The 27,468-nt window shown below is 40.8% G+C and overlaps 1 protein-coding gene and 1 long non-coding RNA gene across 9 annotated transcripts in view; one reads left to right on the forward strand and one right to left on the reverse strand.

Moving 5' to 3' along the window:
- The window catches only part of NAV3 (neuron navigator 3), a 430,775-nt gene that overhangs the window by 51,721 nt on the left and 351,586 nt on the right, over nucleotides 1–27,468 (forward strand). The gene's annotated exons all lie outside the window — the stretch shown is intronic.
- LOC309379711 overlaps nucleotides 5,996–27,468 on the reverse strand; it is a 31,910-nt gene continuing 10,437 nt past the window's right edge. Inside the window, exons 2-4 of the long non-coding RNA XR_014172615.1 lie at nucleotides 14,050–14,324; nucleotides 7,544–7,702; nucleotides 5,996–6,061 (exon numbers count right to left, since the gene is read on the reverse strand). This is a non-coding gene — a long non-coding RNA (uncharacterized lncRNA). The remainder of the gene's footprint in view (nucleotides 6,062–7,543; nucleotides 7,703–14,049; nucleotides 14,325–27,468) is intronic.

The raw sequence follows: 27,468 nt of genomic DNA on the forward strand, positions 1-27,468 counted from the left end.
TATGTCTTTTCATTGATCACTAGCGGGTGTGGGAGACTTGAAGAGTCTTGGGCTTTTAAAAATCTGAACTTTACAACAATGTGCAACAAGACTTGACTCTGCTTAGGAAGAAATTTGTGTAGGTTTAGAGGTTGCTTCTGAAGGTTCTTTAACTTGACAGTTAATTGATAACTTGGTACTGTAATTGGATGTGAGTAGATGATTCCTCCTTCTTAACTGGAAATGAAAGAGAAGTACTGTAGGTATGCCTTTTCTATTTTAGATAAAGGAATTTAAATCCACAACATCTCACATTAACAATAATCAACACTTGCATATACCATCCTATTTTCATTATGGGGAAACAAGCAATTTGGATAACATGAACAAGAAAAACAGGGCTTTTGAATCAAATTCTTGCTTGTATGTGAAGTATTACACTGGAACAGTTAATGGAAGGTATATTGCATAAACTTGTGTTAATTGTTTAGCTGAACAGTAAAGCTATCAGTTGAAACATGTGTATGTGGAAGCAAATTCCAGTTAAATTAATGGAACTTACTGTTGACCTCATACTGCACAGACAGATGGCTATCAGTTCACTATAAAAAAGAGCAGCAGTTAGAGTGAAAATTGTTAATAATTGCTTTTATTTGTGATGGAACTGCATTTGATACTTCTTAGTGATGTAAATGGTGGTTAAAAGCAAGCTAATATAACACTCTCTGTCTTTAGTAGTAGACATCCAGCCCAGTAATGGAATGATGGAGATAGAGAGTATGTTTTGGTTACCCTGGGTAAAAAACTATTTCTTAGTTTGGTGGTGGTGGTTTTTAAATTACTGTACAGTCTGTGTTGCAACTTGTACTGAAGTTTTGAATCAGTAGGCTTTGGTTTCAATGGGCATGTTTTAATAGAAAAGACACCCTGTGTTTATTCTGGCCAAGTTTCAAGTACTCCAGACATGAATGGTCAGCGTTCCCATTCTGACTCCAGTGTCTCGCACTAGTTATGTCTTCAGAAGTGGCATGAGTGGCTATAGGAAGTGGGAGTAAGGAATTCACAACACCTGTTGAACAAATGAAAAACCTTCCATGGCTTCTTTTGAGTACTACCTCATGTTCTGAATCAAATATTCATAATAATCAATTACAGAGAAACTGCTTACCATCTTCAGGCGGTGGTGGCTTGGCATAGGGCTGCCATAGCGATTTGTGTGTGTGTGAGGAATTTGGTTGGATCCTTAGTCCAAAGCAACAGGGAGCTGGTGCTTTACCCCTGGATCCATAACCAAAATTCAGGGTACCCCAGTAAAGGGGTCCAAAGGTAGGGTACTGTCCAAAAGTCCAGACGGGGGCTCACGGACTGTAGAATACCTCAAATGCCAGGATCAGCCTATTTGATTTGCATAATGGGGGGAACTTTAACCTCAGGATTGACCCCAATGGAGATCAGCCCAAAATTGGATTGGGTGATTGAGGATACAAATCCAGTGCCTATGCCAAAGCAGATTTACCGTATTTTTCGCTCTATAGGACGCACTTTTTCCCCTCCAAAAATGAAGGGGAAATGTGTGTGCGTCCTATGGAGCGAATGCAGGCTCCCTGGCTTCAGCGATAGCAAGGCAAAGCCTCCGAAGCCTGCGCTACAAAGGCTTCGCGTTGCTTCCGCTGAAGCCAGGAGAGTCTGCTCTTTGAGGCTGGCGGTGGGGAAAGCAGCGCTTCCCCCATCGCCAGCCCCAGAGGATGGGGGGCAGCAGGAAGGCGCGCGACGCCTTCCCGCTACTCTCCAACCCGGCTTTGAGGCTGGCGGGGGGGAAAGCAGCGCTTCCCCCATCGCCAGCCCCAGAGGATGGGGGGCAGCAGGAAGGCGCGCGACGCCTTCCCGCTACTCTCCAACCCGGCTTTGAGGCTGGCGGGGGGGAAAGCAGCGCTTCCCCCATCGCCAGCCCCAGAGGATGGGGGGCAGCAGGAAGGCGCGCGACGCCTTCCCGCTACTCTCCAACCCGGCTTTGAGGCTGGCGGGGGGGAAAGCAGCGCTTCCCCCATCGCCAGCCCCAGAGGATGGGGGGCAGCAGGAAGGCGCGCGACGCCTTCCCGCTACTCTCCAACCCTCCTGTGGGCTTTTGCGGGAGATGGGGGAATTCCCCCACCTCCCGCAAAAGCAGGCAAAAGCCGTGTGCTCTTTAAAGGGGCTCCGTGGCTTCTGCAGGCTTTTCTAGGAGGTGGGGGAATTCCCCCACCTCCTAGAAAAGCCCGCAGGAGCCGCGCACCCTTTAAAGAGCGCGCAGCTCTTGGGGGCTTTTCCCCAAGGAGGGAGAAGGGACTGACTGGCCGAGTCAGTCCCTTCTCCCTCCTTGGGCTTTTGCAGGAGATGGGGGAATTCCCCCACCTCCCGCAAAAGCAGGCAAAAGCCGTGCGCTCTTTAAAGGTGCTGCACGGCTTTGCTGGCTTTTCCAGGAGGTGGGGGAATTCCCCCACCTCCTAGAAAAGCCCGCAGGAGCCGCGCACCCTTTAAAGAGCGCACGGCTCTTGGGGGCTTTTCCCCAAGGACGGAGAAGGGACTGACTGGCCGAGTCAGTCCCTTCTCCCTCCTCCGGGCTTTTGCGGGAGATGGGGGAATTCCCCCACCTCCCGCAAAAGCAGGCAAAAGCCGTGTGCTCTTTAAAGAGGTTCCGTGGCTTCTGCAGGCTTTTCTAGGAGGTGGGGGAATTCCCCCACCTCCTAGAAAAGCCCGCAGGAGCCGCGCACCCTTTAAAGAGCGCACGGCTCTTGGGGGCTTTTCTCCAAGGACGGAGAAGGGACTGACTGGCTGAGTCAGTCCCTTCTCCCTCCTGCGGGCTTTTGCGGGAGATGGGGGAATTCCCCCACCTCCCGCAAAAGCAGGCAAAAGCCGTGCGCTCTTTAAAGAGCGCGCAGCTCTTTGCGGCTTTTGCCCAAGGAGGGAGAAGGGACTGACTGGCCGTTTCAGTCCCTTCTCCCTCCTGGTCGAAAAGCCCGCGGGAGTCAAGCGGGGCTCCTGTGGGCTTTTGCGGGAGGTGGGGGAATTCCGCCACCTCCCGCAAAAGCAGGGAGAAGGTCTTGGAGTAGCGCACAGGCTGCGTGCAACCTGTCCACTGCTCCCAGAGCTGCGGGGGGGAAATCATATTTTTTCCTTGATTTCCCCCCCTGAAAACTAGGTGCGTCCTATGGTCCGGTGCGTCCAATCGTGCGAAAAATACGGTATATCTATAATCAGTATTCCCATTTACTTGTTTCCAACAAGTATCAATGAAGCATCTAAACTGTGGAAACTCCTCTCTTTGCTTTACACAATGGACATGGTAAATTATGACAACTGAGACTTTCCCTTTTTTAAATACCTTTTGGGAATATTATCTATTTATCTATAGTATAAAATACTATAGTACTGCCTTTCGAATCCCGAATAAAGTAAGTCTTGCTGACTTTAGTGGGACTTGCTTTCATGGAAGCATACTTCAGGCTTTAGTATTGTACTTTGCTTGCACAGTATTGCAGCCTTAATAGTGCAACCCTCTACAAATAAGTAAACCCCATTTGAATTAAATGAGACTTATTTCTTGGTAAGTGTGTATAAGATTGCAAGCTTCGACTTTGTAAGCTGACAGAATTTGACTGCCACCTCCATGTGGTAAACTAGAATTGAGAGATGGAATTCTTATTCACAAATGAACTTTAAATGACATTTAATCTAGGTAGCAAACTGCCTGCTTCAAGAAAAAAACATTTTAAAAACTTTAAAGGGATCACGAAATACACTGTTTCTCTGAACTAGGTTTTTCTTTCCCCTTTACACCCAAATGTCTGTTACCTTGTGTGTGTTTTTTTTAAAAAGGTTAATGTAACCTTTAGAATGAGTAGAAGAAGAATTAAGCTTGCTTCTCTTGTGCCTAATAGGTTCTTTCACTTGAAGTTGGGAGAGGCTGTACAGTTTATATCCAAGTGCCCAACCCAGTTATCACTTCAGTGTTTACCTGAGAACCCCTTCTGTCTTGCAGAAAGTCAGTACCACGGGCATCTTTCTCAGGTGGTGAATATATTATCAAAGGGTTATAACATTTAGAGAATGGTAAACACCCACAGACTAACCTTTGTACTTTATCATGTACTTTATCACCCATTTTCTTAAACCTGAATTGACTCAAAGTTGCCAATTTAAAAGCCCAAACAGGGGATATATAGGATTCATGGGAAGGGAACTAGGCAAGGATTACTGTAAATCTGGGAGATGTGTACAGGAAAGGGAGTAGAGACTATAGACACTGAGTAGAGACTAGGCAACAAGATTTACTTACCAGTAAAATGGAAGCTAGAAATAAATTGAGAAGGTAAGATACCTATGAGTTTAGAAGAGGGCAATAACTTAAAATCCTCTACACCGTTCTTTAATGATAAGCCATCAGCACCCACCAAATTACTAGAATTTAGTGTCTTCTCCTGGAAGAGTATCCAGAAACATCCCCCTCTTTCATGAGAAACTGATAGGTCTAGGAAGGTGCTGGGGGGCATTTTCAGCTCAGCACTAGTCATTCTATCAAGATGGTCTTTCACCTGTTTTATAATAATGTTACATTCACATATTTTATGGTATTCAGAAATGCACTCACACCTTTATGCCAGAAGACATATTAAGCACAGAATGATTGCTATTTTGTTGTTGTTGTTGCTTTCTGCTTTGTAAAAACCATTTACAATGATGTATGTAAGCCATGAGGTTTCGTCTGGATATTTTAATCCTTTTTTTCATAGCTTATTTTCATTCTTGGAGCCATTATTTAATTTGTACATCATCACTGATGCTGAGGTTTTTCAAATTAAAACAAAATTGGTTAAACAATTAATTGTTTACTTTAATATTAGGGTTGTCCCCCGAAAAGGCAATTTATTACATTCATATAGATTGCCATCAGCCTTGTTGAGATAGCGCAGAACGTATAAATTGCATATGGAACAGACAAGTCTGGTCTCATTATGGATGTTGGAGCTTGTCTTCATTAACTGACTCTCTCTATCTCTCTTTGTGTGTATGTGTGCGTGCGCACATGTGCATATAAATATAACGATTGGTATGCCTGGCTGTAAAGTTAACTGCAGTGACAGTAAACACTGGCATTCAGATTGACTTTAGAGGTTATCGGAATCCAACATCTTGAGCATTGTCACAGCATACTGCTTGACTTTGATATATGTAGCTCATACTAAGAGGATGTTAAAGCAGTACTAAAATCATTGCTGTTCTTTATTTATGGTTTCATCTGATTGGTCTGATCACAAGCTTAGCATTCATCTTTGCATTCTGTTCAGCTACAGCCTGCTAGTTCAAGAAAAATTGCTTGAATTTTTGGGTATGCTTGAATATGTCTAAAATGAGAACATTCTCAATGTCAGAGCATAATAGCTTAGGAATGATATCTTATTTAAATCCTGTATAGAATTAGCATAGAATGATGAAGTGAAGTAAACGTGTGCATTGGAATTGCAGTAACAAAAGCCCAAGATGCTCAAAAGTACTTCTCTAAATAGCATAAGATCTACCTTCCTTGTTCTTTGTGTGATGTTTTGTATTAAATATCCATGCTATTAAGTTTTAATATTTTAATGGGGGCTGCATGTCCTTGTTTCCTTGGGACTGTAAATTATGCCTTTTTAAAAAATAAAATCCAATGACTATTTCTTTTTTGAAATTTACATTCAGAACCAGATTAAGACCTTTATGGGCCCTAAACACTTAAAATATTATGGTGTCCTGTATGTATAATTCAGAATAAAAACAGTACTAAACCTTAAAATATCCCCCCCGAAATGACACAAAATTTACATGTATGCTGAAATGTACATACGTGTGTGTTGTGTGCAATACATGATAGATCAAAATCATGCAAGGAAAACAGATGCTATATTAGCAAGACACCCCCTGGCTTAGGTGGTGCATGTCCATGTCAAACGTGCATGTCCATGCACACCCACACACATTTTTGACACCACAAGGGGGCCAGACTTATGTGTGTCCAGCTGATGTGGGCGGCCACCAGGAACAGAATCCCCACACAAGTGGGGAGTTGCTTGCAATAAAAAGAGAACAGAGAAATCAAGGAAGTGTGTATAGTGAAGAAAGTCTAACAAAAATCCTGATTTCCCCCATGATGCTTTTCCTAATCTGTGCCCCCCATAAACATATTTCTATGTGTTTGCTGGTGCCCTAAGCATATGTTTAGCTTGCCGATTGGTTAGTCCAGCTGTTTAAACTGATCCATCTGTACTTAACAAGGAATGAAAACAATAAAAAGCTTATCCTCTGTGATTCCTGTTAAGCCATATTAAGTCATGTTCTCAATTACATGCACAGCAGAGCAGGAGGGGCAATTGCTACCTCCACCTCTTTCATTGCTTTCCTGATAGTCCATCCCTGTAGCATCCCATGCAACAAGTTCATGATACTTATGTTGGCTTCCCATGCAATCTAGAATCCGAACTATCAGAGCTTTCAATTTTGCAGAGAGCATACATCAGTAGAGAAGACTCCCTGGAAGGAGTTTCACTGAGGATGCTCCCATTCTCTTTCCTCACATGGGGAGAATTACTTGAGGGGGAAACAACTGAATTGGGCTGAAGTGTTTTCCAGTTTACAGTGTACAAGTACACCATGTTGTGCTCAAATATTACAAATAACTTTTTTCCATTTGATTGTTTATTAATATATGGTGCATATTTTTAGAAGCCTGGCATCTGTTGTACTTACCTTACTAGTTCTAGCCTTTGAATTCCAGAGGTATCTTCCAAATTACAAGTGATAGAATATTGTATATATTGATGGAATTAGAATGGGAACTACTTGTATCTAACAGTCTATGGGGATCATTTGCAGCTTATATTATAAGACGGCTGGCCGTTTGATTTCTATCCCAACTTTGCCCTCTTGAGCATGGCAGTAGTAGGAGAATCAAAACTGCACAAGTGCCACAAGAGAGATATAATTCTGTCTTTTAATAATAGTTCTGTAGTGACAATTCACAATAATCTGATGTACATTTCCTATGTTGCAATGATAGTAGCATTGGCAAATGGAGGACTGGCTTTCTTAGGGTATCTCTGATGTAACAGGGCAGAATGTTGCTGTTGGAGATAGTTGTTTCTCAGTATGTTCCCCATTCACAGCATATCCTCGATTAAATTGTCCATTATCTCTCATGTGTATATATGATAGACAATGGTTCATCTTCATGAAAGGAACAAGGGTGAAGCTCTTTTATACTCTATAGCAAAAAAGGACAAGATTACATAGCACTTGGGCAAGAAAAGAGATGCTTTGTTAAAGGGGAATTGTTATATTTTCTCTTCCAGAAGTGCAATAAAAAATCATAGATAACAGGGATGGATACAACAACATAGAAAATGTGGTTGCTAGGACTGGGTACTCCCCCCCCCCCGCTCTTTACAAAAAGCTGTCCTGGTAAAAGTGAGAAAAATGGGCAGGGTGCAGAACCTGTGAAGAGCTGTATTTCTGTCCTATTCCCTATTATTTGGTTTGTGTAGAAAGAACTCACCATGTTGTTTTGATGCTGCTAAACCACTGCTTGTATCATGTCTGTTATGTTGGGTTTATGAATATCCTCCTCCCTTTGTGAGTCCTGGAATATTTTGTGTAAATCTTTAGATGTACAATTGAAGACGTTCATTAACAAACAACCAGCATCCTTTCAGTCCTGCAGAGGCTGATTGTACCACATCGCCCACAACCAGTTTCTGTTCTTCCATGAGTTCAGAGTTGATGGCACACTTTCCCATTCCATCACAAGTTTGTTGCTCTAACACTGATCAATGTGTTTCATCATTGCATTGGTCCAGAAATCAGACCTGCCACGAAAGTTGTTTTGGTCTTTGATCTCAGTCTGTACGATGAGAAGTCCATCTGGTTTCTTGATGGTTGGATATGTTGATGGTCCATCTGTGCTTGGCATTATAGATGACTTGTATCACATCCATAACATTTCTGTGCTGTCACATTCATTCGGTATATGGGGGAAAGAGAGATTTTACACACCCATTGTTCAACAGAATTTTGAGTATTGGCTGTAGTTTCTTTGGCAGCAAATCTTTGTCAAACGACTTTCCACCCTATACATCATAGTCAGTGTGACTATTGTGTTGCAAAGTTTTCGTGGTTTTTATTGACATGTTGCCATCAAGTAAAGTTACCTTTATTCTGCTAAAGCTGGCCCATGCTGTCTTTTTTATTGTCACAGTCACCTTCAAAAATGTTGATTTAGCCATATTTGGCCATGGTAGATGTAGTGGACAAATGATTAAATTTGTCATGAATACTGAGTATGGTAGTTCTCAGCTGTACTCATTACACATTCATTTTGTTTTAAGATATTGGATGAGATCCAACTATGTATGCTTTCTTGAGCAAAGGGAACTCTGTTAGGAACAATAGAATTTAACCCTCCAAGTCTGCTCTGTAAGTTTTCGTAGCCACCCCCTGGCATGGGGACTGGAAGGTGGGTGGGAAGGACGGGACAGAGAAGGCCTGTAGCACTGTTTAATGCATGGGTAGGCAAACTAAGGCCCGGGGGCCAGATCTGGCCCAATTGCCTTCTAAATCCAGCCTGCAGATGGCCCGGGAATCAGCGTATTTTACATGAGTAGAATGTGTCCTTTTATTTAAAATGCATCTCTGGGTTATTTGTGGGGCATGGGAATTTGTTCATTCCCCCCCCCCCCCAAAAAAAATATAGTCCGCTCCACCACAAGGTCTGAGGGCCAGTGGACCGGCCCCCTGCTGAAAAAGTTTGCTGACCCCTGGTTTAATGCCTTTCCCTTCTACATTGGATCTCTCCCATTAATTTCAGTCCAGTACAATATGTGTGAAAATGCCATATATTTCACATAGAAGGGTAACATTATTACCTTTTTTTGACATGATCTCCCTATAGACTTTATCTTCTCCATGCAATTTTTCTTTTTTCCTTAATGTAGTCACACATCTAATGTCACAATACCAAACTAAATTTTTACCTATAGCGTTGCCGTAAGGCTCATGCTGAGAGCATCAACATTGTTTCTTGCATAGACTCAGCTATGAATCACCACCCACAGCCTCTGATGACATAAGAGGGGTCTATAGTTCAGCTTTTTCATAAGAATTACTTATGAAAGAGAGAGATATGATTCTCTGGTTGCATTTGGCAAGCCCCTACTTCAGACTAGTTTGAAGAATACTGAAAAGAATTCAACAACTAGATGAATGAATTTTCTACAGATGTGCAAGACCAAATGTGCACAGATGCCATCACACACCTGTAGGTGCCCTACTCTTCCCTTTGTTTCCCTTAATGGTCTATCACTCAGGCTATTACCTAAACGCAGGAAGCTAGCCTGGGTTATATTTTAACACTTGCTGGATCCAGAAGTTAGAAGGGTCTCACATACAGTCTACTTGCTCCCCATCACCAAACTCATGGCAGTAGATTAGTTCTTGAGAAAAAGTCTTAAGATTTGTGTTTCATCAGGTGTTTTGTACTTGGGGACAAGAATGGCATGCTTTAAGATTTGAAAGATGGGGCTTTTGGGTTGCGTGCAAACCACATGTTTAAAGTACACGCCTTCCCCCAAAGAATCTTGGGGACTGTAGTTTGTTTTGGGTGCTGGACATTGTAGCTGTGATGGGTAAATCTACAGTTCCAAGGATTCTTTGGGGTAAGTCATGTTATGGTTTTTATGCAGCCTTAGTGAACAGGGTGAGAACACCACATGTTGCATTTTTACTAAACCTTAGCAGGTGTGGAGTTGATCAGAATTTGTAGCAGAAACCAACAGGAAACTAGTAAATAAATACTTATTTTTTAAAAAAAAAACATTATAAGCTATCTTTTAAACAAACGCATACATGTATATTATTGAAACACATCAATACTTGAGTAGTACTGTAAAACAGTTTATGTCTGCCTCAAGTCTAATGGCCTTTATTCCTTGGTTTTATCCCTTGATCCAGTGCAAGTTCCCTTATCTGGATTTGTGTGATTAACCTAAAAAATGTGATGTTTTCTATTTTAATTTGGTAGTTTTGCACAGAAGTTGTATGCCATTCTTCATGGTACAGAAGTAATTTGGTGATCATCTTAATAAATTAAAAATGTATATGTGAGAGTTAAGGATCCTACTACAGCTAATTATTCACCAAGGACTTGTGAAATTTTGTGTTAATGAGAGAAAACATAAAAAGGACCAAATGTCTGAATAATAAAAAAGCTTGTGTAAGCAAATGTGTGAGAGATTTTAAATGGGACAAGCCCCTGGCCAATGTGCATGACTGAAATAATGAGTGAATATAGATAGCTGAAAGCATTAATTTGATAGGACCTTAAATGTCAAATGCTGAGGAGAAGCTTAAAATACTCAGGGATCCAAAATAATTGTGAGATAAAAGCCAGTGCTGTAATGAAGTAGTAGCTTTGTTTTATTTACTGGGGGCTAAACTAATGAAAGCATGAACCATTCTGGCAAATTGAGTAACACATTTTGAGGAACTGGTGAAATGGCACAGAGAATAATATGTACTGGGCAGCAAACTAAGCATGACAACTCTAAGGCTTGTATTCTAGAATGTTAATTCCTGTACAAAATGAATGCTTGGGGGAAATTCCCATACAGATGCTTTGCAGCAGGGACATGTCCTGCTGGTCTCCCTCCAGCCACCTACCTTCCTTGATCTCAGCCTTCCCCAGCCAGGTGTCCTCTAGATGTGTTAGACCTGATGTCGAGGGACCTGGGTGGGGGAAGGCTGGGCTAGCCATATTTAACTGGTTAGGTATCCAGACTAAACTTCTCTCCTGGGAGAGAAGCACCTAGATGAGGAGGTAGGGTTTGAGGGAAAACGGCTGAGGTGGAGAAAGGTTTGATCTTTCTTGTTCCTTTCTGTATAGCCTGGCCCCCAATATTCTCTTTTCATCCACAAAACTGCCACTGGTACTTGCCTTTCAACCTCCACTCATTCTTACTCTTGTTTTGTTTTATAAGATTTATACACCACTTGATGGGGGGGGGGAGAACCCCTTAAAGTGGTTTTAGACTTGGCTGCTTCCTGTAACCAGTCTTCTTTCAAAGCAGTCACAACATTGGCAAGAATGTAGTTAAGCTTGCAGTGGCCTTGGCTATCCAAAAGACATATGGCCAGTTTCCCCCTCCTGATGAAAAACTGACTGGAGTAACACGCAGGGCTCATGATGGCAGGACTGGGTTATAAACCCAACACATACTTGCTGATGCCACTTAGAGTGTGCCGGCAGGGGTGGAGTGGGGTAGGAGTTGCTTTCCTATCATCTCTTTCAATAATGCAGTAACAACTTTATATAATGGCAGAGTCCTGGCATATTGGATTGAAGTGAATTAACAGAAAGCGGAACTGGTAGTATTTCTGATTATGGAATCCAAATGATGAAAAATGAATGAAAAGAAAAAAACATCAGTGTAACGCAATTATAATATGAGACTATGGGGATTTTAAACAAGATAATTAGACACAAGACATATGATGGGATTGTTGTACACATTAAGTAGATACTACTGGGAGAAGAGTCGGTCCACATAAGGATTGCAACTTCCATTAAGGGGCTAAATAGTAATAGAAACACACACAATCACACAGAGGGCAGTTGTAAGTTCCCAGGGAGTGCCGCTGTTAGATGCCGATGAATTCTTTTCCCATGGCAGAGAAGAGGTTTGCCATTAGTGATCTCACCATGGCGGTGGCAAACGGCACTACTGTCATGGGTACACGGCCAGTGGTGGGTTCAAAAATGATGCACCCTAAACCCCCTTGGTCCGTGGCCATTTTCCCAAATGGCCATACACTATGCCAGCTCTGGAGCCGACAATGAACTATGCTTCCCATTGGAATTAACAGAAAGGGGGGGGGATGCTCTATAAGAGCAGGGGTCCACATATACCACTCCAAGCAACTCTGAGCCAGAAGACATCTTGCCACAGTAATGGCTTGGGACGTATCTCCAGATGGGTCATTGGTGGCAGCAGCATTTGTACAGTGGTACCTCAGGTTAAGTACTTAATTCGTTCTGGAGGTCCATAAAGGTAAAGGTAAAGGTACCCCTGCCTGTATGAGCCAGTCTTGCCAGACTCTAGGGTTGTGCGCTCATCTCACTCTATAGGCCGGGAGCCAGCGCTGTCCGCAGACACTTCTGGGTCACGTGGCCAGCGTGACAAGCTGCATCTGGCGAGCCAGCGCAGCACACGGAACGCCGTTTACCTTCCCGCTGGTAAGTGGTCCCTATTTATCTACTTGCACTCGGAGGTGCTTTCAAACTGCTAGGTTGGCAGGCGCTGGGACGGAACGACGGGAGCGCACCCGCCGCGGGGATTCGAACCGCCGACCATGCGATCAGCAAGTCCTAGGCGCTGAGGTTTTAGCCACAGAGCCACCCGCGTCCCAGCCACAGGAGGTCCGTACTTAACCTGAAGCTATTCTTAACCCGAAGCACCACTTTAGCTAATGGGGCTTCCTGCTGCCGCCGCACCACCGGAGCATGATTTCTGTTCTCATCCTGAAGCAAAGTTCTTAACCTGAAGCACTATTTTTGGGTTAGCGGAGTCTGTACCCTGAAGCATATGTAACCTGGGGTATCACTGTAATGTGTTCAGAGAGATTGACTAGGGTGGGTTCTCAGTGGAAGTGGCCAGGCAGTTACTGTCATTTCTCCACCCTCAACTTGTGCCACTGAAAGTAGGTACTTTGCTGTATCCAGTGCCAGGCTGGCTTAGTGGTGGTGTATTTAACCACATTTTTTACTTTTAAAAAAACCACATTTCCAGTTACCAAAGTACGTCTGTACTCTTGCTTTTGTAATAAACATGTTAAGGTTATCTTATTGGCACCATGGTTTCTGAAAATATAATTACCTTTCTAATGAACACAAATCATGAAGAAAAGCTTTATTACAGGGCTAAGTAAAAAAAAGAAAAGTGTGATGAAGGAAAGGACTGGGGACAAGATGGTGGACGGGTGAGGGAGATGCACATTTTCTTCTTTTTATAATGAAAATCCAACAAAAAGAAGGACAAGCCATAAAATTCTGGAAAGAATGGGCTGTAATTAGGGTTATGTACTCAGCCTATGCTTCAATGGCTTTTAGAGAAATATTATTTCTAAAGGATCTTCTTTGTGAATGAAATTATTATCATTTAGTTCAGAAGTTATATTCACCTCATTTATTTAATAAAATTAACTTATTATTCTCTTTAATACGTGCTCTCCTTATTTAATTTCTGATTGCTGTATCTTTCTTAATTTTCCATGTCCTCTGAATGTGCATAGTTCAGATGATTACATTAATAATACATAGATGTCAAAAATTAAAGTGCAGCCCACGCAACATGCCTAATATATTTAATGGATTTTCAAATTGTAAATAGGCTAGACATAAAAAACGGGGGGGGGGGGAGTGACGCTCTAAAACCTGTGCTTGAATGGCACCTCCAGTAAGATGATCGCTTTCCCCTGTCACCTGTTCATCAAAGATCTTTTCTACAAAGCTTTATGCATTGAAAATCTACTTTGTGCCTTGACTTCCTTTGCTTTGCCTTGTTATGTGATTAAAAAAAATTAATTTTGTAAACAGTTTTGTAAGCTATTCCCTTTTTGTTCTGTAAGTTTTTTATAAAAATGAAATCCTGGAGAAGGTATGATTGAAGACTAGATGGGAATGCAGATATTATTTTCTCTCTTTGTGTGTGTGTTTAAAATAACCTGGAACAAAGGTGGGCCTTTAGCTGCCTGAGGTGCAAATAGTTCTGCCTGAGATGGAACAGCCCCCTGCCCTCTGCTGGTAGCGTTACTTTGGCACATGAGGCAAAATATCCCACAAGCATCTCTCCCTTTTTGGCATCTGTCTGTTTTGAGAGACAGTGGAGTGTGCCTCCAAGGGTGAATTCAAACCATTGTAGAATCACAGTGCTTGCTATAGGTGCAGAGACCCGTAACTTGTAATTGCTGCCCTCCATGTTGTTTTTGCTGTGTTAGCAGCACCAAAGTTACCTGTTTGGGATGCAAGCCTGGGCAGTGTGTGTGGAGGTCCTGGGCTGCCCAGACAAGACCCCGCCTCTTGGCCTCACAGATATGGACCAAAGGAAAGTAAAACAATACATTTGGCACCAGCTTGACTGCAAGAGTTGCTGGAAAGAGGTGTTCAAGGCGCCATCCAACCGTCTTAGTGTAGGGTTTACTCCTTAGCCCTTTCTTCTCCCAAAGGCAACAGATATGGACTTTTCCTCAGGGTTTACTCTTGAAGCCTTTCTCATGAATGAGTATAGCTGCAAGGAAGCAGAGGTTTAGGATCAGAGTTTTCCTTCTCCTAGACTGGCTACCTTCTTAGGTTGACACGCCCAATCTGCCCCTCACTTCCCTGCCTCGCACATGTAGTAACTATCCTCATAACCACTGGACCCAGGTTTTTTTTCCAGCTGGAACTCAGTTCTGGCCTTTCTCAAGTGGGTGCAGTTGACATTATAGGGAGGTGTTCATTGTGAGTTCCGGCACCTCCTTTTCTAGAAAAATAGCACTGGCTGGACCCACTATTGGTCTCTGATCAATCTGCCAGAGCCTGTTTTCGCATGCAGGGGAAGTCCCTAATTCACCCAGAGTTTGAGACCCATTGGCTACCCATAGTTGGAGACCCATAGTTTAGCCGACCAATGAAAGCTGTCTCGCAGGGTGTGGCTGCTGTCACGTGCTGACAGCTTCTAGAAGCTAAGGTGAGGGCTGAGTGCAGGGTGGGAACCAAAGGTGGACAAATTACCCCAGAAGGAGCATGACGTGTCCCCAACCAGAGGTACTACCCCTCCCCTGATACCCCCCTTCTCTCCCTACAATAATAATATATAAAATTATATACTCACTGCTTGACTTTTATTAAACTCAAAATTAGATGCCTCAGACAGCCACCTCATTCTGCCTAGTGGGAGATCTGACTCAGTGGGTAACAGGAACCCTATATAGTATTACCTTAAAGAGTTAACTTTTTTTTTTTTTGGCATGAATTTTCATAGGCACTAGTCTACATTACATAAAATACATGAAGACAGAGAAAAAAAGTGAAGGGCATATATATACACATTAGTTTTAGGTAACAAGAAGAAAAAGGAGAAATTAGGATGAAATTTAAAGTAGACCTTCAGAAAACACAAACCAGTAGTAGTTCCATAAAGCATACTCTACATATTACCCAGAGCTATCATGACTGGGCCTTGAACTAATGAGATCCTCTTCTCTGAATCTCTTTTGGTGCAGCCCATTACTCCAGCAAGCATCCTGTTGTACCATGGGTCCTTATCAGGGGAAGGTGTTTAAAGCAGAGGGGAGCTAATGCGCCTCCCACTCTCCTTTAAAAGGGTGGGCTGTTAGGAGAACGTAAAGGGCTTGGGGCAAGCAGTGAGAAGAGGGGGGGAGGTGAAGGAATAGGCACAGGGACATCAAGGCATAAAGTGAGGAGGAGTTGCTCAGGTGTAAAGGAAGAGGGTTGGTGATTGGAGCAAGCAGGGGCATCAGCCCCTAGTTAAAAACACACACAAATGTAGCAGGAAATAATGATATTATATTTGGACATGGTTGATATACATTCGGATACTAAATAGCATATAATTTGTTAATGATAATAATATTGAACAGTGGGCAGAATTCATCAGTAAAAGAGAAGGAACCATAACTTGAGTAACTTTAGTCAATTTCTCCTGCTCATCAAATCTGAAAGGAGAAGGGACTGAGATGTACACACACATTATCTTCTGTCTCTGGATGCTTTTGATTAACTCCTATTATAGTAGTTTCAATCACATCGCATTTGTGCCATGTTTCCCTCCCCCTCCCCCTCCCCTCCCCCGCTCCACTGATGTTGAAACAAAACATTGGCAACCCAGTCAGTTTTTCATGCAAAAGTTAATTGGAGGTAAGTTCAAGAACATGAATTCTAGTCATGAATGCACTGTAATCAAATTATTCTCTTTTTCCTCCTGTTTATGATACAGTGTCAACAATGCATAACATTACTGGACTTCAGCAGTCCCTTCTTATTATCATTGCTGAAGTATTTAATTATGCTACTATTCATTACTGAGAGATGTGAGGTGTAGAGTAAAAGAAAAATCTCTGGTGCTGTGCTGCCAATAACCACACTGCAGGTTTCAATTACGATATAATTATTTTAATTATTCTCCTTAACTCTTTGGAAGCAAAGGTTATAAGAATAGTTCTCTTTTCTGAATGAGCGTGAGAAAATTGTTTGAAGGAGTAGCAGAATGCTGTTAAGAGATGGTAGTGCATTTTAAGAACATGAGTTGAGTCTTGCTGGATCAGGCCAAAGGCTTACTGTCTGCATTCTGTTCCCACCAACCATTGTTGTTGTTGTTGTTTAGTTGTTTAGTCGTGTCGACTCTTCGTGACCCCATGGACCAGAGCACGCCAGGCACTCCTGTCTTCCACTGCCTCCCGCAGTTTGGTCAAACTCATGCTGGTAGCTTCGAGAACACTATCCAACCATATCGTCCTCTGTCGTCTCCTTGTCCTTGTGCCCTCCATCTTTCCCAACATCAGGGTCTTTTCCAGGGAGTCTTCTCCTCTCATGAGGTGGTCAAAGTATTGGAGACTCCATATGCCCATGAAAAATCCAACAGGCAAGACATTATCACAGCAGCCCTCTTCTGCTCATGATCCTCGATAACTGGCATTCGGAGGCAGGTGAAACTGCTATTTAAAGGATATACAGTATGTAGAAGTAATCTCTCTCTCTCATGACCTCTCCTTTAGAATAGTGAAAGGGAATAGACTGGAGCTTTGTCATGAGATGAGCACTTATAAACTTGAACGGTGTAGGAAAGGTTTTCATTTAGATGTGGCTCCTTTGGGGGTAAGAGTTTAATATTTCAGATCTGTACCTACTGTCTTAAACTCCCTGGTATGGGCTTGTGCCTGTTGCTATTTCCACTATGCTATCATTGTTCAAAATTTCTACCTCCCAACGGAACCCAGAGACAAAAAACACCAAAATGGTAGCACAATACATTTGAGAATAAAATAAAACATAGCACAAATATCAAGAGCATCCAAAAACATATAAACATATCCTTTCCTTGCTGCCACTATAGTTTTCCCTTTCCTCCACCCCACTGGCATTTGTGATTCTTTGAGAAAATGTTACAGTACAGTGCCTTTTTTCTGTTTTCCTGTTACTCTTTGTCTTTTTTGATCAACTTATTCCAGCCTTTAAGTTAGTGGGTTGTGAATGTTAGATATCCAAGTTATCCACTTCTACAAACTGATCAAATTACTTTGTGTTGAATACCTGACTTCTTGGGTTCTTTATATATAGTTTTATTGCTTTTTCTATGCTGCAGTTCAGGCCAGCCTGATTGAAATTACACTACCTAAAGGGGGAAGTATAAGGCACCTTTAGGAAGACATTGATGTTAATTCAATCTAATTTAAAATGTTCTGACATTTCAGATTCTTTTGATTGCATCCAGACATGCTGAATTTGATAGCACCACTTTGCTAGGCCTACAGTTATAGAGGAACAATGTAAATTCAGTATAGAAAATAATAGGCTGTAGGTGCTGATAAAAATAAGATTATTCACAACGGTATTGTGGTCTGTTCTTTATTACTGCTTTCAGTAGTAGATTGATTTGGATACCATTTGTCAATGCCATTGAAATGCTTTTAAAATTAATACTTTTCATGATGTTGATCATAGAAACCCTGAAAATAGATGGTGAATTATTTTTAGAGTGACAGGTGAATGAAACATTAGCAAGAAGGTGGATTTTTAAATGCTGTTAAAAAGAAACTTATATAGTGGATTTCTTTCTTTCTTTTTTTAAACCCTGTCTATTGAGCTTAACCTTATATGCAGCACAGAGAAAAAGAATGGAGGTGATGTATGAGTAGCTCATTTTCTTTACATCCAGTTAATAAAAAATGAGCTTTAATACCTGGCTTTGGCTATTTTCATTCACTACTTATAATGATCAGATAATTATTAGTCAGAATTTTCATGAGTTGGACTTGGCCTTTGTTATGTTACAGATTAAGTAGACCTATTGCTGGCATGAGTTTATGTTTGCATATTTATGGCAGACTTATGTTAGACTTACACATATCTATGACTGACATCAGTTGGTCAGTGCAAAGTAGCTGCTTGATAGGAATCCAGAACTCAAGAATCTAGTGTATTTTGTAAATAGAAGTCTCTTTACACCAATACACCATCCCCTGATTGCATCCCACACTGGGCTACTTATCAGGATACTTCTTAGTTGTGGATAGTTGTATATATTTTACTGTATAGGAGAAGCTTTTTGTGACATCCGTTCTCAACTTATTGATGAGCCTTGAAATCTAATAATTTTTTTTAAGCAAATGGGCATGCAATTTGTGCAGCAATGAGATATTGTGGAATAGATAGGCTTTGTAAAAACTTGCCAGTGTATTCTTTATTTCCAGTTATCAGGGATGAAGTCATCTTAATCAGCTGACCAAATCTAAGTGCCATTCTGCACGCTTCCTCTTTGATGAGGAGAGGGTATGGTTATTGGCAGTACTGGGTACTAGATCTAACATCACTATGCTAACAGGTGTGCTCTGCTAAGTTATAGCTTCTTACACTTAAGTGAGTGAGGCAAAAGTGCTTCTCACTGGGTTGATCCAGACATACACTTCTACCTGGGGAAGGAGTATTCAAGTCATGAAAGGACTGTTTTACCCTTTACATCAGAGAATTGCACAAACTCAAAGACACACTTTTGCTTGTGCAAATTCTTACACAAGCAGAACCCTAACAACTATTCTAGAACTTATTCTAGCCATGGATGGACTTGTCACCCAGTATTTGTCAGGCAAATATTTGCAGAAGAGTGCTGGGGGTTGTTTTTCTTCTGCTCACAGTTCCAGCTAACCCAACGTACTTTGAAAGATATTGCTCAGAAATACTGCTAATACAAAGCAGCGTATAGAGATCTGATAGTCACACTTTGCCAATCAAGTAAATTTCATCACTGCCATTGGAACAGCTGTCAGGTTTGTGTAGATTTCAATTTGCTTCTGAAAAGTATTCAGTCATGAATGATTCATAATTTGAGAGGTGAATGCTCATGATTTGAACACTATCAAACTTACTTTGGAGAGAAGCTTACAACGAGCCAAATAATGTTCTTGAAGGAAGAGAAATTGTCCCTGTTGGGTCAAGTTTACATTAGCAGTTTACATTAGCTGTATATCTTTGTGTTATTTACTGCTTTGAGCACTTACATAGGAAGCCTGCTATGTAAATCCTAATGTATTCTCTTGTTTACCTTATCCATCTGAGAATTTGTTTTGAAAGTTATAAAGAGAAAAATCTAACAGTTCTCCAAGTCTAATTCTGTATAATGAATCAACTTATTTCCTATATCCCTTGCATTGGAAGCAGTGAAATTTCCATAGTGATATTTTCAAAATATTTCACTCTTTAGATAACGTTTGGATGGCTACCACACAGTGAATACTGGTAATTGCTGATTTCAGAGTCATGCAGGACTTCAAATGCAAGGATGGGACCACTGAAGTATTCTTGTCCACATGGCTCCTTTTACAAACCACAAAAAATGACCTTTTTAGTTATCCTCTGTCTACATGCACGCTGTGCTACATTTGCCACCAATTTCTTGATCAACTGAAAAACAACTTGTCCCTTAGCAAGTATTATTTTTTCTTTTTATTACACCCCATTCCAAAATCAGCCATCTAACTTATTTTCCCTCCTCTAGGAGGCACTGATGGCCACCAACTTGGATGGCTATAAAAGAGGTTTAGACAAATTCATGAAGGAGAGGGCTATCAGTTGCTACCAGCCATGATGGCTGTGCTCTAAATCCACAGCTGGAGACAGCAATGCCGCCAAATGCCAGTTTCTAGAAGCCACAAGAGGAGAGAGTGCTTTGGTGCTCATGCTCTACTCCTTGGTTTACCACAGGCTGGTTTCCCTAATTGGCCACTGTGAGAACAAGATGCTGGACTAGCTTGGCCATGGGACTCATCCAGCAGGCTATTCTTATGTTCTCATGAAATGGAATCTGTTATGTACTGAAGTTCTCACCCTGGGTCAGCAGGGGGATACTGTAGATAGTTATGCAAATAAGGGATCGAAAGTGACGTTCAGTGATTGGATAGTTTTAGAAAATTGTTCCAGTTACGTTGTACTGGAGCTCTATATAAGCAGGTTGACTGAACCCTTCAGTTCAGTTCTGTTCTGGCCTGTGAATAAACAAGAGCTGTTTGAAGAATCGCTGTGTCGTCTGATATGTTCACCCACAACTTAACAGAATCCATTCAGTGAACTTAATTTAAGAGTGAGTTGCATGGTTTCCATGAGATGAAAGGGAAGCAACATGATACAGCACTGAGCACTTGTTTTATGATTTGTTGTTATGCACATACCATTTTCTACAGTATTTACTTTGCCCTGGACATGCATTATTTACCTGAGAATCCATCAGGCTATATTTTTAGCTATTGTTCATTGATGGACTCCCCCATCCAATTTGATGGTTGTTGCATGAACATACATTCCCATTAAGGCATAGGCAGGTGTACACAACAACTGTTTGCAAAAAGGTAGGCTATTATGTTAGGAAAAGAAATACCTCCTTTCTCTTTATGGATAAACAGCATATTTAATTTTATCCTCAACTTCTTATCCTTCCAGATAAAATTATGAATTTCTCCTATACATTCATTTCATGGGATTATTCTTTATGAATTTAACCATCTTGATTTTCACAGCAACAAGAATTTTGTTCCCTCATCTGTTACAAGGAGAGTATATAGTAGTTTAGTATCTCTTAAATCTCAACCCTAAATTGACTGATGACCATTTCTGCTTCTAGCCAGAGCTTTAAAAAAAATATAAATAATATATCTTCCTCTTCAGCATGATTCCCCTCTGATATATTTGTAGAGTACTGCTATATTGCTTCCTAAACTTCTTTTGCCAGGCTCTTAATCTCTGCTCACAAAATAGATTCTTCATTTCTGTGAACATCTTAGTTGCTCTCCTTTGTACCTATTCCATTTTGAATTTATTTTGCAACTTCAAATGACTGCAGATATAGCCCAGTTTCTCTTTGTGGTCTTTTAGATGATTTAGATAGGGTAAAAAGGAAAACAAGCAACCAGTTTGGTTATATTGGTTCATAGGATGTTCACAACACAACATTCTATTCATGGTTAAAGCTGGAAATACTGTACTCATTCTAAACTCAGCTAACACATACTATCCATTGTAGTAAGGGGAACCCCTACTGATTTGGTTGTAAATTTTCCCTTCTTTAGTTTTTCACTGTCCCTAAAACTATCAGTAGCAATATTATCAGAAACAAGTGTCTGCAATTGAACAGTTTAGTTTAGAAAATGAAAGAAACCAAGCTAAGAAGAATATTATAAGCAGTAACCTTTTCATGTTGTGACAGATAAGTCTCATATCTTTCTAAGCCATGGAATGGAATGAATAATTACCACCCCTTATTCAAGAAACTGCATGTCCAGTTCATCCGCAGAGTTGCTAGTGCTGAGATGGTAGATTCTCAAGCACATGTCTCACAATAGAGTCAAATATCATGTCTTTTTCAGGGAATTTGAATTCTATTTTTAAAGAATGCATGAAACTGATCAGCTACAATACATCCCCATCCCGACTTTCTTTTGCAGATTTGAGTTCACAATTTCTTTTGAAAATTTGTTGCCTTTCATCCCTTTCTATGCTGGGATGTCTGCATATCTGCAAGCTTAACTGTTTGAAATGTGGCTCCTGATTTATTAGATTATTGGAATGTGCCAAATAAAAGCTGTTGAGGGAAAGTTACCCATAGTAAAGGTTAAACAACTGATAAGCATAAACGTAGATTTAACACATACATTTATGTAAACATCAAATTCATTAAACACAAGTGGGTTATGAGGGAAAGGAATCAAGGTTTTCCTGGCCATAGCAGAGTAGAAACTAAGCTCCTTCAACACAATCACCTTCTAGAAAATTCTGAAATAAAAAAGGGAATCTACTTGTAGGTGAATTGCATAAAGTGCAATGCATAATATTTTGTACACTTCCTTCAATTTAACCTGATCTGAATATAAAAAGATGGTCATATGTTGGGCTATTACACCAAGCTACAAAATTTTCTCAGGTTTTATTAGGGTCCTGCACATTATAAACCACAATGTAAAATAAAAATAGTGTCATTCACTGCTACATACAGTAATATAAAATGGTGGCAACATTCTCAAGGGTAGTAAGATAGCATTGTGCTTTGAGACACCCAACCATCCCAGAAAGTAAAGACACGGTGACATGGAATTTTTGTTATTGGGCAAAATTTAGACTACAACTTTATTAAACACAGAATGTGAGTGGTATTGGCTTAGGCACTGGAATCTCCAAACTATATCAGACTCACACCCACTTTCATGGGGAATCTGATAAAGGATGAAACACCGCCAGAGGGAGCCTGGCCGGTGGCAACCAACTCAAGCTCACCCCCGGTGTCCCCGTGGGGTACTGGTATGGCCCTAGCCCCTACCACGGGGGTTCGGACAAAAATCAGGCCAAACCCTGGATTCCTTTAATGGAATACCTTTGACCTTGGAGGGGCAGGTGATGGCCGCACCTCCCCTCCCCACACAACGCTGATCCAATGCCTAACCGCCTAACCTTACAAAGTTGTGATGCTTGCTACGTGATAGGCGAAAACCAAATGGCCCTGCCAATTTGCCAAATGGAAAAATTCCTACCAGGCCCCTGTTACAAAGCAGGCGACCAACAAAGTCCATAGCAAGGCCAAACGCACAACTAAAGGGGTGGGATGGGTGGGTGATCTGCTGTGCGAAGGCAAAGAGGTCCAGCAAACGACACGCAGGGTTTAAAAGTGTTTTCCAGACACCACCCAAGCCAAGCTATTGGCTTTAGGGTCCAAGCATCCATGAAATGACCAACCAGAGTGGAGCAGGGCTAAGCCCCGCCCACACCGGGAGGTAGGAATGTTCAGTGGTCTGAGCGCAACAGTTACCCTATTTGAAGAGGATCCGACTTATTGTTCCATTCTCCTCTACTGAATGCTGGTAATTGTCAGCTTAAGGCAAACTTGTCTTAAAATGTCAGTATACATAGGCAATAGGACTGTTAAACTGAATCACAGAATAATGCTATTATCAGTGCTTTGTAACTTTTTATTTAATATTGTACCTATCTTGACAAAGATATGACATTCAACTATTAAATCTTTCATAGATTTTAATTAACATGTATAAAATTTGCAAATTAGTGTGTAATTATCTGAGCTTATCTGGGAGACCAACCGAACTCTACTTAATAACACATTTCCAGCAATACTGCATATTAAAAAATTCTGTGTAAGAGCTCTCAAATCACGTATTTGGATTTAATACTTTTATTTCTCAGAGAACCCAAAACTTCTGTATTATGGAAATGCATGTAATCATAGCAAATAATTTCTCCTAACACATGTTCTCTTTCAACTGTCTAGGGCATTCTAAATACTCTTTTTTTATTATTCTAAGTAAAATTCAGCACTCAGGCACTCTTTATCTAATGCTTTTGTTTTAAATGTATACAGGTTTTTTTGTTTTTATATTGTTAACTGCCCTGTGATCTTTGGATGAAGGGGAGTATAATAATAATAATAATATAATATATTACAATATGAAACTATGCATATGTAGTCTGCACTCTGTTGTTGTGGTAATAGCTATAAATATGCTCAGCTACATTGTGCCATTTGGGATTTTTTTAAAAAATGGGCAAAGCAGAGAAGGAAGTACCAAATTAGATTTCAATAAAGTTGTCTTGAAAATGCAACTTCACTGACACTGGAAGAGATAAATGTTCACTTTCATTCTCCTTCTTATCCTGATTCTAGAATCTCCAGTCTAGTCATCCACAAGGAAACATTAGGCATATCTATTCAACCCGAAAAGCCTCGGGTTACAGTTCTGCTTAAAAGATGAGTTGGCAGGGAGCCACAAAATCAGGCTTATGTTGTTTAGCCATTTCAGACCTTGTTATGTGAAACCTAAATGCCAAATCGGGCTTATTGCGTTGCACAGGTAAAATGCTGCAGTTTGTGTGTAGTGCTGAGGAACTGGATACCTTCTCCTGTTTCCTTTAGGAGGAGGAAGGATCCCATCTGGCAACTTTTTGAAGCATCCCATGGGTATTGGGGATTCATTCGACCTGCTGAAGCTCACACAATTATTTGCTGAGGCCTGGCAGTTGGAAGTGTTTTGGCAGAGGCAGAGAGATGGGCACCTTTTGACTTCTGTGAAAAGAGAGATGCCGCTGCCACAACATAGCTCAGCAGAATCTGTCCCTAAGCCAATAAAAAACAAAAAACAAAAACAAAACAACCATGTTGGAATGTCTACAGGGTATATCGAAGAGGAAATACATTTACAGATTCTTATAGCCTGTGGCTATAATAGTTATATTTTGTGTTATAGCAAGTGGTAGGTAGCAATGCAGAAATTGTCACTTTTCACCTGAGATCTAAAGGGTCTGTGGTATATTGAAAGAAGATGAAATTTTGTAGGGTCAGGTTTGTTTGTGCACACGTTGGCCACAGAAAAGCCTTTGCTTGCAAAGGAGGACATTGCATTGCACTTGATTCTCATGAAATGTCATTGTTAAGGAAAAATGCAGACTTCTAGCAATAGATTAGTATACCGGTGTCATGTGCTATATAAATGCATAATAAATCTGTGGGTCAGAAAGTTCTCTTTACTGACTAAAACATGAGTTATTGGGGACTTTAAATGATACCATACTAATAATTTCCACTGAAAGAGCTATGCAGGCCGAGGGCCTTAAGACAAATTAATCAAATAGAAACCCTTAGATATAATTAGAGAAAGGAAAATGAGATTAGAGGTGACAGTTTACCCAGACAAAGGAAAATAAAGTGGCAGGTTTATTTAATGAAAAATAAAACAGGGATTCTTCATATTGGCAGAGCCAAGGAGAGAAATATAAGAAAGGAAGATTGTGGAGGATGGAGTGGTTATGCGGTTAAAGGGTTCAGGTTGTCTGAAAAAACCTGACAAATAGGGATTAGAGGGTAAAAGAATGAGTTTGTGCATCAAATTATGAAGAATATGATGTTAGTACAAAAGGGTAAAAGAAGATCTAGGCCACTTGGGTGAGGATTATTACTGAGAAGTGATAATTGAGGTTGGAGGGAAGACAAAAAGGAATTTCAATTGAAAAGGGATAGACAAGTTTTTAAAATGAAGCAAAAACAGGAGAGGGTTTAATGAGAGAGAGAGAATGTATGCCATTTAAATTTCTTTTTCATTTAATCCATTAGGTGAATAATACAAATGAATAATCCATGTCTGGTTTCAGGGTTCACCCCCCACTCCTTGCATGCAATGCCTCATAAACTCTTTCATGGAGGACATAGAAGGAAATCACGGCTACGCATTCGTGAAATGGATTTGGAGGGCATAACATTTCTTAGATTTTGCCTGGTGTGCTTCGGGGGGGGGGGAATGTTAAAACTAACAAAAGGCAGATAACCATGCAAGGTTCAAGGTTTGCCTCAACTGAAATGGGTTTGTACTACAAAAAATTAAATGAAAAGGTGTGTCTCAAGGAGAAAGTTGTTTGAGGTCAGAAAGCTTTCGAGGGCATGTTGTTACAGGATTCCAGTGAGGGTCCAGGGAACATTGCTTTCTGATCTTTGGTAATCTTCCTGAATATCTGCAACCCACAATCTAGTGTGAGACTGCTTGTTATAGGGTTGTTGCTTTTAGTACATCGTAGGAGAAGTTGGCTTAACACATACAAATTCTGGGCAATAACATCAGTACTTTCATTATATTCTGTTTAGCACAGGGAAGATTTTGTTGCAAGGAAGAGGCACCTAGAGCTCTTCTTAAATGAAAGCCTATTTGTAAGTCCACAAGAGCATCTGTGACTTGTGTGGCATGGCAGGTAGCTTATGTACTTTACTCGGACAATCCTGGTCCAAATTGAGAGAAATAGCAAGAGGTATGAGTGAAGACTTTTAAGAAAGAATTATAAGGGTATATGCATTATAAAGATTGCAGAGGTAGTGTTTCTGATTGGCTACTAGACACAGTGGCCATGCTCTGCCTTCGAGGTTGGAGACATTATGTTTCTGAAAACTAGTTGCTCGAAACCACAGGAGGAGTGCTCTTGTGGGTTTCTGAATGTACCCAAAAGTTAAGGTGTTAATGATAACACAGTGTTAACAGTCTTCAGATGTACTTATTTAATCAAAGGCTGATATTTAATTACTATTATCAGTCCCTCATGTTATGGGAACCGAAGAACCGAAGAACTTTCTATGATCTTCCCCACAAAGGACAAAAAATAAGTAAGAAAGAAAGAGCAGAGCTGGTAGACTAAATTAATTCTTGTGCAATTCCACCGAGTAAGAATACGTAATACTACTTTGGGCTGCTGAAGAGATGGAATATATTTTCAGCTGAGGAGTGCTTACAGGCTGTGAAGATGTTACTGATGCCGAAATGAAAGAGGGCTGCAGATCTGAAAAATGAATCTAAAGTGGATGTTGTACGTTGGAGTAAAGACTTGCAATCAAATGCTAGCAGCAGAAACAGTGCTGGATCCACTGAGAACAAAGAAATGGGAGGTTAATAAACCATACCAAGAAGATTAGAGAAGACATTGTGCCCCAGAGGTTATGGAAAAGATTGAAGAATAGAAGCAAGAGATTTACTTATAGCTTAAGGAAAGTCCTTGCTGCAAACAATCACCTCGAATACTAGCGTGTGTGTTTCTAAAGCATATTTTAGTAATGACCACTTTTATATCTTGCTGTAGCTGTAAGCCTTTGAAATGCCAGGGATAAAAAGAAATACCTTACATTGGTACCTACCCCTAATAATCTTCATTAAATATTACAAACACGATGTTTTGGTTGAATTGTCATGCACCTCTTAATACTTTGCATGGTTTTTGCATGTTGTTTTTTAAAAATTGAGTATCACTGTTATTGTCATGAAAAACATATGGTTTGGGGTTTTTTTTTTAGTTGTCTTATTATAAGCAAAATGTTCTATGGACATTATCAAGTTTAGCAGCAATCCTGCTAGGTAGGTCAATATTATTATCAATCTTCTTCTTCTTCTTCTTCTTCTTCTTCTTCTTCTTCTTCTTCTTCTTCTTCTTCTTCTTCTTCTTCTTCTTCATATTATTATCCATCTGTCATTTTGATGCTTTAGTCGAGATTCCTGCATTGCAGGGGCTTGGACTATATGACGCTTGGGGTCCCTTCTAGGCCTGGGCGATGTATCGATACATCACCCAGGACCGCTATGAGGGACAGACTGTGATGGCGGCTTCACTCCAGCAGTATATTGTGGGTGAAA

Source organism: Podarcis melisellensis, assembly GCF_964234715.1.
Source record: "Podarcis melisellensis genome assembly, chromosome: 10".
In the NCBI taxonomy this organism is placed as follows: domain Eukaryota; kingdom Metazoa; phylum Chordata; class Lepidosauria; order Squamata; family Lacertidae; genus Podarcis; species Podarcis melisellensis.